Genomic DNA, 15,788 nt, shown 5'->3' with positions numbered 1-15,788 from the left:
ACGCTTAGTCATAGTTATGAGATGTCAAAAATATTTCTGTTTTTTTTATAACATTCCATATACATAAATGGAAATAGAAGTAATCTTTCCCTAAATCATCTTGTTAGTACCAACTACAGAATAATTGAATAAAAAAAATTCACCGAAGGTAATAACTCACTATGCAGAAAACTCACTGAATGAGTCTGCTATACTTTGGCCTAACAAATAAATCTCCATCTCTTACTTACTTAATTACAGGATCAAAAATGTCCATCAATTCGAATGGCTGAGAAATGCAAATTATACCTCTACCTATTCATGTTTATTTGTTTTGGTATTCTAATAACGATTATACACCAAAATCCCAATCTAATTATATTTGCTTCTTGTAGAGCATGAAGAGCACAATCTTCATTACTCTTACTAATTTAAAAACATAGCGATTACCCCAAAGTAAACTGCTCAAAGTTAAAGCATGATGCTAGTAAATAACTGCAGTCTTTAGAGAGAAGTGGAACGGAAACCCATAGCTAAAATATAACATTTGTTATCTTAAAAGCAGTCTTATGGTTTTGAAAAATGTTTTCATTGCTGACTGATGAAGTAAGGTCAAACATATTAATGCCATCACTAAAACAAAATGGAAATATCAAATTTATTATGCATTTATAGAGTACTACATCATAATTTAATATGTCCTAGTTCTCTGCCTATTCTTCACACAGGGTGTAAAAATGTAATTGTCTTGATGAACGATTCTCAGGGTATCCATAAATGTTATTGATTTTGCTAAAGGTGTTATGAAAAAAATGGATTTCTGTTCATGCAGCCACATGGATTTATACAAGGGCATGTTTAATGATCATCTGTCTAATATGCTGGTGTTAAGTGTACTGCCATGACTGAATCATTTTTAAAAGGAAACTTTGGAATTGAAAAGCAGTATGTTTGTACTTCAGGCTGGCACGGATCCAATTCTAAATCCAGTAGCTTGAAATAAAGTCTCATTTCTTTCGATTGTGTTTATTTCCAACTACATCTTATGGGTTGGTTTGCATGTTTATTGTTCAGTGCTGCTACATTCTAAATAAGGAAAGGAAGGCTCAAGATGAGTTGTAAAGCTGGAGGCCATGATTGCCCAATAGTATGATTTGTTCCAGCTTCACACTAACTTAGGATTAAAAGAAAAATCAGTATTCACCTGGACTATTGTGTTCAGTTTGGGGCATCCCATTTTAATAAAGATATAGACAAGTTGGAGCAGGTTTAGAAAAGGGCAATGAGGATTATAAGAGTTATGTAAAACAAAACATATGAAGAGAGGTTTAAGTAACTGAGCATATTCAGTTTGGTATAGAGAAGACTAAGTGATGACATGGTTAATTTCTTTAAACACCTGAAGGTCTGTCACAAAAAGGCTTGGTCTCTGCTACCTCAGAGATTAGAACTAGGTGTAATGGTTTTAAGTTATATGAGGGTTGAACACATAAGAAGAAACTTCTTGCCAATGAGATTGATTCTGATCATAGAACCAATTGCCTATGGTTGAAACTGATCAGGTTCCTTCAAACTCTATGATTCTAATACTATTGAAAACTGTTTCATAATGAAGATAACTGATTAAGGTTTCAAACCTGTGTCCTCCTACCTAGCAGAAACTTCCACTGAGGGCTTGTTGAAAATTTTGTTTATTTTTTTATTTAGATTGACTGCAGTGTATACTCTGGAGTTTCAAAGCAGTCTGAACAGAGGAATTGGGGTGATTCAGCATGATCCATTGTCCAGATTGGACACTGGCACCATCACCCATTCCTTGTGCTCATCTTAGGCAGCCACAGAGCTCTGTCTACTCTCCTGACCATTTGTCTGCTGGCAACGTTGTCTGCTCTGGAGACACAAGTAAACATCACTTAATTTAAGCTCAGGCCTGACCAAGAAGCCATGAGGTCATGCCTTTGAGACATGGTGAAGAGAGCCCAAATTGTGGTACTCAACTCAGGCAGGGGGAAATCCTTTTTGAATCCCACCGCTGCCACCAATTGAAGAGATGTGCGTGCGTGTGAGAGGGAGGAATGGAGGATGTGTGAATGTATGACAGGGAGGATTTAGTGGATAAGGAAGGATAACGGAACTGATTGGGTTTAAATGAGTAAAGATGGTAACTTATATAGAAAAGTACGGTAACTTATATAGATAGGTACGGTAACTGCCACCAACGTGAGGTAACAGGCTTACAGAGAGGCAAGGAGACTTATCTTTATGAACAATAACAAAATTCAAGTTTATTTGTACATAAGCATATGGTTCCAATACATAAACGTTTCAGGATCTTAAGTTACAATGCCGTCTTGTTTGAATGGATATTTCTTAAATAACTTCTCTTCAAAACAGTATACTAAATTCCCGGTCAACTTATATTCCCAGCCTTTCCCCTGAGTGACCATAAGCTGCTGTCCTTAGCTGATTTCCACAGCTCCTAATCTTTCCAAAACCTAACAGCCACTGTCCTTTTTAAACCTTCACAAGCACTCCTTTTTTAAAAAAAGAGGGAATATACTCTGTCAACTTAGCCACGCCCCCTTTTTCTCCCAAGGGAAGCTGTGTTACCATGGCAACCTACCAAATGCTGCTTCCAGCTAGTTTCCATGTTAGGCTTTTCCTTGCTAATATATAACTCTTTTTTCCCTTAATAAACAAATAAATAAAATCATATCAATAATCTCTGTTTAACACAAAACCTCTCTACACATGGGTCTCAAGGACTTCTCACAGAGTCGTTCTGAACACTTAATTAATCTATCTTTGACTCCCTCTGTGTGGAAATCTAATATGATATCATGGGTAAACTCCCTATCTGTACCCACAGAAGTGTTTGAAGGCCTATTCCCAAGAGAAACGGACTTTCCCCCAGTTGCTCAGGAACAGACACTGGAATCCCAAACATCCCATCTCCTCTGCAGCTGCCAACACTTCTCTCTGATCTGAGGCCTGGAAATCACCCTGATCATACACAGACTTGTCAATGTGAAACACATCACCCCCCTCGTCCTCTGAATCCTCAGCATCTTGCTGCTGATCCCCAACAAGGAGCTTGGATGGAGTTAAATAGTTAAGAGCAGTGGCAAGGAGGAGGTGAGAGTGCATCACAATGAATGCAATCACAGACAGTCTAGATAATGGTCCCAAATTTGGTACCAACACACTGAATCTGGAACTGCTCCTGAGCAGATTCACAAAAGGTTAAACTGCCCTGTGTAGATGAGCCCTGAGTCAGTGGGGCTTTCTAATAAAATTTCATTGCTAGGCAAAACTGTTACCAGCTCATAAATGCCATTGCAATAAGGGGCATTATTGGCGATTACAGATCCATGTGTTAGGAAAAGACGTATGAAATCTTCCTTATCATTTTTTCCCTAACATGACATAACATTTTTGTGGCCTTTATCGACTAAAGGCAGACTAAAGGCCAGTTTTTCTGAAGACACAATTTTCTAATTTATAACAGTTATCTAAGTTTGCATGTTAATTTGTATCCTAGCATTACTATGTGTTGTTCCTCATTAATTTAAAAGCAGAGTCCAATCTAATAAAAGTACTTGTTATGAAATAGTGCTAGTATCAGTAATAACAATAGTACTTTACATTTATATAGTACATTTAAAATGTTTCATGTAATGTATTTCATTAATAAAAGGTACTTAGATTATTTTCATCTATTCTGGATTGTGGTTTTAATGTAAGTTCATCAGTAAAGATTCATTAAGTTATCTTCATAATATAAGAGATGTGCTTTGCCTACTTAAAACCATCTGGTTGCCAGTAAGTGACAAGAGAGAAATGTATAGGGTTGCAAACATAGCTTCCGGAAAATGTGCTTAATATTTTTTCTGATAGTATTTCTTTCTAGTCTTTTAAAACATGATTATATCAAATTTGAGTTGGCAAATGGGACTGATGAAAAGTTTTATATTGATTACATTTATATTACTCCACATCAAGGTGCTAGAAGATTCAGACTCACTAAGGTAATTTGAATTGTTTTATCCCAAGGTAGTTATACGCAAAGTAGTTTCACATTTATGCCACTTAAAAACCATTTCAATCATTTAAGTGTAAGCTACCTTTTTAAAAAATTGCAATGCAAAATACCTACCTTCCACATATTTTGAAGCTATTGTTGCTGCTACACAATATGAAAGCTAGCATGATTTTTTAAAAATAAATATTTTGGTCTTCAAGTTGTTTCAAAGAAATGGAAGATTTGTTGCAACCTTTGTTGCAACTTATTATATTAAACAATCAAGGCTCCATAAGTTGTAAATCAGAACAGAGCAGGAGCAGTGGAAACAGAAGTGTCAGTAAACGGTCTGAGAGTCATAAATCAGTGCCTGCAACAAATGGGGGCAAATCTACAAATCTGAGAGGCTTAACCCAGGTGCCCTTCTGACAGGACCTTGGGACAATATGAGGATGATGGGGAGGATGGTTTCCTCCAAGCAGCAGAATCTGGGCTCTAGGTAGATGAACAGCCTGACACTGTAGAGCAGGAGCATGATCCTCCAGAAATGGAAGCACCTGAGCTTGGGCAGGATCAGGCTCTTCAGGAGAAAGCCCCATAAATTGATGGAAGCAATTGTATTGGTGTTACAGTTGGTAATCTTTGGTGACCCCATGCCTTGAACCACTCTCTTTGGATTTCGGACTTGGACTTTTTGGTGAGACTCTGTGTATTTGACCTTCTGGAACAGACATTGGAATTTGCTTTGCTTGCCCCTTTTTTCTTCGGCCCTTTCTACATTGCCATATAATCCATTTGAAGGCCCATTTGATCATACAATCCTTTACTTGTTTGGTTTCTGTTGACCATTTTAATAGTATCTTATAGATTTCTGTTAGAACTATATATGAAATCTTTTTGTGTATAGAATTTTTACAATGTTTGTGTGTTTTGACTATGCTGTGACCCACCTCGAGCCATGAGGAGAGGCAGGTAAGAAATAAAATTATTATTATTATTATTTCTATTATTGCTATTATTACATTGACTGAGATGAAAGTGGCAGAGATGAATTGCACATGCAACTAGAACCATGAAGAGAAACAAGGACCATCCAGTCCAACCTCTTGCCATACAAGAGAACATAATCAAAACACTCATGACAGATGGCCATTCAGCCTCTGTTTGAAAACCTTCAAAAAAGGAGACTCCATAATCCTCCGAGGCAGCAGATTTCACTGACAAGCACCTGCTCTTACCATCAGGAAGTTCTTCCTCGTGTTTAGGTGGAATCCCTTTTCCTGCAGTTTGACTTCATTGCTTGATGTCCTAGTCTCCAGACCAGTAGAAAACAAGTGTGCCACCTCCTCAAGGTGATATCTTTTCAAATATTAAAACTTGACCATCATGTCCCCTCTCATTCTTCTTTTTTCCAAACTAAATTTACCCAGTCTTCATTAGACTTGGCTTCCAGACTTTTGACAATTTTGATCACCCCTCTCTGGACATGTTCCAGTTTGTCAATATATATCTTGAATTGTGGTGCCCAGAACTGAACACAATAGTTCAGGTGATGTCGATAAAACAGAATAGAGTGTTAGTATTACTTCCCTTGATCACAATACTGCTACAGTAGAGTCTCACTTATCCAAGCTAAACGGGCCGGCAGAAGCTTGGATAAGCGAATATCTTGGATAATAAGGAGGGATTAAGGAAAAGCCTATTAAACATCAAATTAGGTTATGATTTTACAAGTTAAGCACCAAAACATCATGTTTTACAACAAATTTGACAGAAAATTAGTTCAATACGCAGTCATGTTATGTTGTAATTACTGTATTTACGAATTTAGCACCAAAATATCATGATATATTGATAACATTGACTACAAAAATGGCTTGGATTATCCAGAAGCTTGGATAAGTAAGGCTTGGATTAGTGAGACTCTACTGTATTAATGCAGCCCACAACAGCATTGGCTGTTTTAGCTGCCACATCACACTGTTGACTCATGTTCATCTTGTGGTCTCCTAAGACTCCTAAATCCCTTTCAAGTGTTCTGTTTACAAACCAGGTGTCACCCATCATATATATTTTATTATTTTTTGCCTATGTGTAGTATTATGCATTTCTACCTGTTGAAATTCATTTTGTTAGCTTTGGCCCAGTTTTCTTATTCGTGAAGGTCATTTTTGCTTTTGCTCTCTCTTTTGGGTATCTCTGACACTTTGGTGCCACCTACAAATTTGATAAGCATGCCCTCTATACCATTACAAATTCATCTCAAATCACAAATTATGTTATACCCCAGTCGCCTTTGGGTTTTCAGCCTGGTTCAGAAATGAACTTTAACCAGGATGAAGCTTATTCTGACCTTTAACCCAGTTTTTCTATGAGCTCCTTTCAATTACAGACCCCAGCTGTGGATAGCTCCGATGCTTCCATAATTGGGAGAGATATTGAAAACATTACTCCCATGGTAGAACCAGATGTTCCAAGTTCCCCAGGGAATGTATCCTTTAATAGAAGGGAGTTTTTGCGTTGCGAGAGATCACAGAAACAGGAACTTCGAAGGAGTAAACGATTGGCATCTAGAGGGGATACTGGATAGGAGATTCCCTTGGGAACCTGTGGGGAGTTGGTTTCCCTTCGCTGTGATTAGATCTAAGTTCCATAAAAGTGTCTTACACTGTGAACAATTTGCAGTGTCAACGTAGCAAATCCTTGAGAACACTTCACCGACTCCAGTTCCCTGATTTCTCCAAGCCAAGCCTCCAGTTTCCTGGCAGCCAAGCCGAGCCGCGTCTCCAGATTGAACCGGAGCAAATTCACTTCCTTGCCTTATTCCTGGATCAAGATTGGTTTTAACTCCGTCTCGTTCCTGCCATGATGACAAAGACTACTAAGTGACTTTAGACCTCGTTCTTTGGACCTTGTTATTCACTTTTGCTTCCTCGTTGTTTTTTCCCGCTCAAGAACTTTCAAACAGTTTTGAGCGTGTTTCGGTTTCTGGACTTTGGACAATAATACTGGACATTTCTCTTCAACTCTTTGGACTATTTCATACCATATCATAAAGGACTATTGCTCACTCATCTTATCCACTTATTCTTTCCTGAATTTATAATTGTTTTAATAAAGATATTATATGATTATTGGTCTCTGTTTGGTTTCCAGTGCTCATGCTGCCTTGGAGTGCAACAAATTACCCTTAAATTCTTTAGAGAACATGTGGTACAACAAATAGCTTATGCACATTGGTCTGACTTCCAACTTCACAATTTCTGCAAGCACTATCCCTAATAGAATTGCAATTCTTTGATAATTTTGAAATTTATTCTGTACAAAATTAACACATGGCATTTTAAATTTTCTACACAGAAAATAACATTTTCTGTGCAGAAAATAATAGGGAAAAACCCTCAAAATTGTTTAAATTTGTGTAGAAGATTGTTTGTACAAAGAATATTTTTGTCAGTCCAGAATTGTTGTGTTAGAGTCTCCTGGCACTCAAGAAACACATTTTCAGCAATTTCCTTCAAATATGTTTACATATTTTTCCATCCCTAACCTGGGACATTTTGGCTAGTATAGAATGTATTGAAGTACTCATTCTATTCTTATTAAATTCATGAGAAAAAGATTCAATTGCTATTTTGAAACTTAGTAAGACCCAGCTAAAATATGGATATTTCAAAGGCAGTTGTTTTTGACACAACTAAACAATGAATATAGTCCCCAATTGCCCTTGAAACTTTTGTTCACAGGGCATTGTTTAACAGTATCATTATTTGTGAGGAGGATAGCATATACATTTCAAAGAATGTTATAGCTAGGACTACTCTTTGTTGACATAGCAACAGGAACATCCAGAGCAAGGGAAATGCTTACTGCTAAGGCTGCATATTGTTTACCATTAAATCATTTTTACAATTGTATATCAAGTTGACCGGGTTCCCCTACACTTTGATGTATGTGTCCGTACGATGGCTAAGACTGGCACATTAAGATTTACAGGTTGTTTGTTGTTCCAGAAACCAGCATGGCAATCAATGCATCATGTAAAAAAAAAACTGTTGTGATTTTCTGGAGAATATACTGATGTCTTGTTCTGAGGCATTTTCAGAGTAAGGCGTGACACCATTCTAGAAAGCCTACCTTATTATGGTACCCCCAAGGCATTATACTGAAGACTCTGGTCACCCTGTCTGTGCCATCCCATGTTTCTGTGATTAAACAGAAGCATTACGTTATGAACTAGCTTGAGTCTCACGGGGGTGAAATATGGGATATAATTTAAATAAATAAATAGAATAGTAAACAAATGACTAGGTGGACTAGACCTCTCTCCTAATGGAAAGTAGGGGTGATTCTCTGCTCTATTCAGCCCATCACCTGAGATAGGGTTTATTATAGTTGTATGTTTGTTTGGATTATGCCCTAACATTTCTCAAAGTTGTTCACAACAAGTAACTGTTACAGATTGATACGGTAGAACATGTCTACAGAAGGGTAACTAAAATGATCAAAGGCTTAGAAGCCAAGCTGTATAAGGACTAGCTTAAGTACATGAGGATGTCTAGCTTGGAAAAGAGAAGGTTGAGAAAGGACATGAAAGCCATGCTTAAATATTTGAAAGGATTTCACAATGGAGAGATGGCAAGCTTCTTTTTGCTGCTCTAGATGCTAGGACACAGAGCAAGGGATTTAATTGGAGGAAAAAAGGTTCCACGACATATTAGGTTGAACTTCCTGACAGTTAATAATAATAAATCTTTATTTATATCCCACTTTTCTCCCACCAAGGGACCTAAAGCATTTTCCAACATATTAATATTGTACAAACAACAATCTAAATGTATATATAAAGCAAATAATCAATTAACAGCTGTTCAGTAGTGAAATATGCTGCTTCAAGCATGATAGAGTCTTTTTTTCTGGAGGCTTTTAAGTAGAGGCTGGATTACCATCTGTGCTTTGATTGTGTGTTCCTGCATGGCTGGTTTGGACTAGATGGCTCTTGTGGTTTCTTCCAGTGCTATGGTTCTATGATAAAAACAGGCACATATACATATGATGTCATTTCTGTTTCTCTTGCACCAAAGTTTTTTTCTCATTCTGTCTGGAGGGAATAACAATCATACAGACCAATATTCTACAATCAATTTTTCATCAATTCTGTCATTAGATAATAGCAAAAAATAATCCATATGTGTTAGGTCTGATCTTTTCAGATTTCTTCACTAGTAATAGTAAATTTAATAATTTAAAGTTAGTAATAATGGTATGCAATTAATACGGACCCTACTCTTTCTGCAAATGACGTTATTCATGATGACATACCAAAGCATTTTAGTAATTCTTCAAATTGTAAAGTGTTGAACCTCGCCATCTCTATTGTTACTTACCTCCTGTACAAAATTATTATCTATGAAGAGGTGATGTTATGTTCATATGGAGACTTTGCAGGCAAGTAAGTTCCTTTTTCCCAGTGTTTTTACACACAAGCAAATTTATTTTGTAGTATGAAGTCAGGGACAAAATCACTTTGAGGGAGGGAAATCTGGTTAAGTACTACTCTTAGACTACCTTTTGATATAAAACCACTTCCTAAACTTTATTATGAGCAATGACATTCTAGATTTGGCTGCATATCTGAGTGATATTTTTGGATCTTTATGCCTCTATCTATCTATCTATCTATCTATCTATCTATCTATCTGCACATACATTGGTAGCACTTTGAATATATATTTTAAATTGATTTTTCTCTTTATAGTTTTGTATATTTTTGTATTTGTTTCAGTATTGTTTTCTTCTTAAATTATGCATATATACATCTTGGAAAAGAAATTATCATCTTTTCCTTAGGATATATTTAATTAGTTTAATTTAGACTATTACGCTTCTAGCTTCATCATTAACTCTAAATCTAATTAGTATCTTAATGTTCAAGTGGTACTGTTATTTATTTATTTGCCACTTCACTCTATTTTAGCTGCATACCTATTTTATCATTCTTTGTGTATATTTGCATAAGATCTATTCCACAGGAAGGTTTAGTTAAGAATGTCTTCACTGCCATTGTTGTTTTACTGAATATCTACCAAATATAGGGCCAGCTAAATCATATGCAAATGCAAACATAACAAGTGAGATAGGTGTTTTCATACTACAACCCACAATTCAGAGCATTTTCTTAGAAATACAATACCCAGAAATAGCTGCAGGTATTAAATTTCATAACTCATTGAGCCAGTGTACTCATAAATTGTGGTGATTGAGTTTTCTCCAAGTCTTTGGTCTATACAATAACTTGTATTAGTATATCATTTTCACTGCAGCCATAAGACAGGTTCTTTTATAATTATTTTGTTGCATTTCCATCTCATCTTTTGTTCAAGAAACTCTAGGTGCCATTGGATTCATAATGGCCCGATGAGATAGGAATGTAAGGCTAAGGGTCCTTAATCCCAGTTCCTCTTGTGATTTAGTTACCACACCTTCCCCAAACCCTGTGCTTTCCCTGGGGGTGGAGGTGGCTACATGCCCTCCCGGGTCAAATAGAGGGGGGAGGGGTTAGTACCACTGGATAATAGGAAGTAAATGTAAAAGAACTTACCTCACAAAAAGTAATGTTATTGTACCTCCTATCTCTGTGACAAGGTATTCTAAAGTATTGACAATTTAATATAGTATCCTACAGTATATTCAGTCTTTTTCCCTGGTGGTCATGAGGAAATTGAGAAAGTCCAGTTTCAGAATGTTTTCCCTAACAAGGGGCTATTTGAGGTTGTGCATAAGTACTGTGTTGTTAACAATAGTGTGAATACAGTAATGCCAATATAAATAGCAATTCATCTCTAGAAGTGCAATCTGGAAGGCTCAAAATGTCCAGTCCTTATCAGTTAATCTGGATGTCATGAATATTTTATAAACTTTAAAAATCATTTAAAAGTTTATTTTATTTCATTCACAGTATGACAGAGACTATCACAGAGCAATGCTAAAAAAGAAGGTAGACACAGAGACTCTAGGTACTTTGGTTACATAAACAAGTGGAATTACATTTTACTCAACATTCATACAAACACTCATTAGTCATCATGCAAACACTACCATCTCTTCTCCCTTCTCCTGGAAAAGAGAGCTGCACATAGGCCAGATTATGTTCCCAGTAAATCTGCCATTCTGCAAATACACCATCTTCCTCCATTCCTTGAAGAAGATGGTGGCTGGATCAGACTTCTCCGGTCTGCCACAATTTTGGAATTGTAAAGTGTCTCTATAGCAATATTTCTGCTGATATGGTTCTGAAAGTTGTAAATGAATGACAAGCAGCTACAACATCCTGACTCCATTAGTTCCTGGATAGATGTTGACTTCCCTTCCTTACATGATAATTGGTTTTCCTTCTTAGGGAGCCTTGTTTGACTTCCCTACATGATGCTGATTTTTATTTTTAAATCTAAGGAGTCGCTGTCTTGATTTCCTTACTTAAGAGCCATTGTCTTTGGTAATTGAAACATGTTGTTTTCCACCAAGAATTATTTCTCTCCAGTTATCAATGGTTCTCATCAGCAACTTTTACAGTTCATCAGTTCAGTAGTTTTCCAGGTCTCAATCTTCTTAGGATGGCATTTTTAGGATGGCAGATCCCAACCATGCTCCTTTCATACAATTCCATTTTAACCACACAGCATATATTCATGACATGGAGTTAGACTGCATGTTGCAAAATAAGTGTGTGCAATGATATATTAGCTATATTTGCTAATCCTAGGCTACACAACTGGTGAATAAGATCTTGACCTAAGTTTGCGAAGTACAAAGCAGCAAAACAACAGAGAAGCTATGCCCCAATTTCTCAAATGCTGAAGAACTCATCAATTAGAAGAAGAGCAGTGACTGAAATGGCCATATTGTTACCTTAAATAATTGGATTTAGTTCTTGCAGAGGTAGCTTCCTTTGATAGCTTTTTCGTTTTTGAGTATTATTCACTTTGTCAAAACACTCGGAATTCTGGGATATATATTTAGTTTTGTATCTTATTTAATATCATTTGTTTGCAAGGCACAATTAGTTTCACTTTTCAGCAAAAGACTGCCAGGCTTGGCGATTTTACTAGTAGCAATGCTACCATCAGTATAGCCTCATTATGGGGTTCTACAATTGATACCCCCCTGCTTATTATCTTCATTTAAATCTCATCTTTCTCATAAATAAAATGTGACAAGGCACTTTACTAAATAAACAAATATGATACAGTTGGAACTCTGTATACATAGATTCTGCTAGATTCTGCATTCAGACAAAAAGAGATACACATGGCAAAAAGACCAAAATCTTTAAAGAACAAATGAAATTAATGAAAATAAATGCTATTCCTTCAGCTACTCAAGCTGACGAGCCAAGGATTATGTTGGTAAGAAAACTGATATATTCCAGAAGCATTCAGAAAACCATTGAAGGGAAATGATTCACATTTAGAGTACTTCCAAGACATTTCTCCTTTCCTCAGAGGAAAGTTCTGAGAAGACTGTTTTCAAAATTGTAAGTAAAAGTCTTTTGACTTATTCCAGTTTCTTTTTCAAGCTTATATTTTGTTGCTGGGAAATACAAGTTTACATTAAACATATGTATCAACATACAGTATCTCTATCGTGTTCGCTAAACATGGACCAAAATTGCATTTCTAAGAAAAAAATGAAAACATGTTGTACTACTGCTAGGGAAAGTCATTTCCCTAGAAAGTCATTTCCCAAAGGGATCAGTATAAATATAAAATTTGCCAGGAAATACTAGCATCAGCAGTGCATATGAGAGAGGAAAATATGCTGTATGCCAAACTGATGTAAATCAGCCGGGAAAGATTAAACTATTATAAACAAACAATTTTTTAACCTTTCTGTCTTAAAATATCACTGTCCCTACTCAAACAAACACGCCCTAGGATACTTTTCATGAGGCCTGAGCTTTACATGCCTCTTAGGGTCCATTCGTCCAACAAGAGTAATTCCATTTTTCTGGAGGACCTGCATTGTGGTCTAGATGCCATTTTGGCTAATTTGATGGGGTAAGGACCTGAAATAGAGACCTGAATCTTTTAGTGGCTGAAATTGGAGAGGAGTAACAAAATGGTTTTCACCTTGGCATCCACTTTGAGTTAAGGGAGGGCTGTTGGAAAGGTCCTTCAAGATTGTATGGTGGGGGTTGGGGGGTTGGAAGGGCTATCAATTTTGGGTTGAATGGCTGGTTGGCTACCTCTTCCAAAAGTTCTATAACCTAGCAGTGGAAACCCCTGGGAAAACTTTCCAGCATGATTATGCCAGAGTTTGCAACCCAATTACCTAGGGTGATAAGGAGATGCTCTTCATGTTGGCATCTGGCCCTCAGCAGTAGACCCATTTAGTTGCTCCTTGAGATTTGAATCACAAGTTAGATCAAATAAATGGCCTATTAATTAACCATATAATCTGTGTCTGGTCTCATTATTTCATGATTGCTCTTCAAGTGGTTAGGGGGCTTTGGTGCTGTATTCCACAAGAACAGAATGCAGACCACTTCATAGCTGGCTCTAAAGAACGGACAAGACACTTTGCAGATAAAATCATTTAGATCAGCATAGATTGCTTAAGTTGTGCTATTGGATACACAGGTGAAGCTTGATGCTGGGGGCAAGATATTTTAGCGATGAAATATGTGTGTTGGACTCATACCTTCGCTGGTTCTTCAAAGTGTCTACAAAGTTGCAGGAGTTCTTGGAAGAAATGAATATGCAGATCCATTTCAGTTTCACTACAGGTTTGGCTATTGGACAGAGGACCTTATCACATGGGCAGGAGTAAAGTGGGGGACAGCGGGGAAAATCATGGGACAATCGTGGAGCACTAGAGGGAGCTGTCAGGCTCTGTTACCTCCCATAGTCTCCCTTCTCACAATGTTTCCCCACCTGTCCCCACTTCCTCCTTGGCTCCTTTGCCTTTTGGGTTCTGGGCTTTGTTTCTCTGCACTGCTGGCACATTGTCAGCAAGGAGCCTCATGGAGCCCTGCTGGAAATAGCCCTACATCATGATGGGCTCCGGGGAGAAGATGCTTCTTGGTCTGCATGTAATGAGATCCAGACACAGCCTTGACTACCTTGCCAGGAACTGTGTAATTTGTAGGATTTCTCAATAGCTCTTGATACCATTAACCATAACCATGATATCTTTCTAGACAGCTGTCTGGGGCAGAACTAACTGAAGTAGTCACTGTTTTAGCTTCATTTAAAAATCTGCAATGATTTACTTTTAGAAATCATAATATCAACCAACTATCTTTTTATGTTTGGAACTATAACTGTAATTAATTAATGATCAAGAATAACTTGCTCTAATACAAAATTCTTTCCTAGCTATCCCTCTCTCTATATATGTCAAAGGTCAGATGCCAGACAGTAAGATAAATATAGTTTATTCAAAAAATAACTCAAAAATCTCAGCACAAAGTCCAGAGAGCTCTCAACACTTTAACTTCAGTGTGATTAAATGGTTCAGAGCAAGAAACCTCAAAAAACGCTAACTGAAATATAATCCGGATTATCCAGAGATATAATCCAGATTAAACCAAAGTGCTTGAAAACAGCTCAAAATTGCAAGGCAAGGTCAAAACAGCTAAACAAACAAGGGCAAGAGTGCCCAAAGTCACAAAACCTCCCCAAAACCCAAAAGTACAACAAAAAGCCCAAAACTAAAGAAAAAGCCCAAACCGGGCTAAAGTTCTTCGCCAAAAGTGGCGCGGGCGAACAATGCTGGAAAATGCTGAGGCGATGGTGACAAGCCACTGCGAAGTCAAAAGCCAAGCCAGGTATCAGAGGAACGAGACGTTGTAGCGAAGTCAAACCAGTTCAGAGTCAGGATTGGAGAACAACGTTGGAGTCGCAGGCGAAACCAGCAGTCAGCCACGGAAGTCAGCAACGAACACAGGAATGATGCCAAGCCGAGTTAAAGAGCGAAGAGATATGCCAAGTCGAGTTCCAGTCCAAGGTTCAAAGGGTGAAGTCATCACAGCAAGGTCCACGTTGCAGGATAACACAAAGAGCCAAGACAACGGAGGCGAGCAGCAGATCGGTTACAAAGTCCCAAGTCTTCGGAGTCAAATACAGGAAACCCAATGGCGCCCAACAACACCTTGCCACACGCAAGGGACTATGGCAAAAAAAAAACCCAATTTATTTAGGTTTCCTTGGGCGTCCAAACAACCAATGCCCTAGGATCAGGTGTCCCAAGCTCCTCATCAGAATCCGAGCTCCAAACAGCCAACACCTTAGGATCAGGCATCCCAAGTTCCTCATCAGAGTCAAAATCACTCTGCCTATGCCCAACCCTGTCCACACCTGCGGAATTGTCCTCATTCCTCCAGGCATACCATGTGGGGTCTGCTTCTGAAGAAACCCAAGCCTCTCCGGAGCCCATGCCCAGTCTATGCCAACCCCTTCCGCCACCAGCAGGTCCTCGACAGTCATTTCCACCTCAGGATTCCCTTCCAACTCCCCAAATGAATCCTCATCTGAGGATTCGTCATCTATCTCCCTGACTCTCTTCCTATGTAAATCTTCCAGCGAGCCTACTTCGTGAGGATTCTTCCTTCCCCTCCTGATCCTACCATTATCACTCACAGCCTCAGAAGACTCATTCACAACAATATATCTATCTAAATGCACACACGTGAGTATAGAATACTTTCCCAAACTTTGCATGGATTTTACTACACCTTAATATGGGAATTTAATACTGAAGTTGAGATAGTAGGGAGAGAGACAAAAAA

This window comes from Anolis carolinensis, chromosome 3 (assembly GCF_035594765.1).
Source record: "Anolis carolinensis isolate JA03-04 chromosome 3, rAnoCar3.1.pri, whole genome shotgun sequence".
Lineage (NCBI taxonomy): Eukaryota > Metazoa > Chordata > Lepidosauria > Squamata > Dactyloidae > Anolis > Anolis carolinensis.
Note: the sequence above shows the minus strand (reverse complement) of the source record.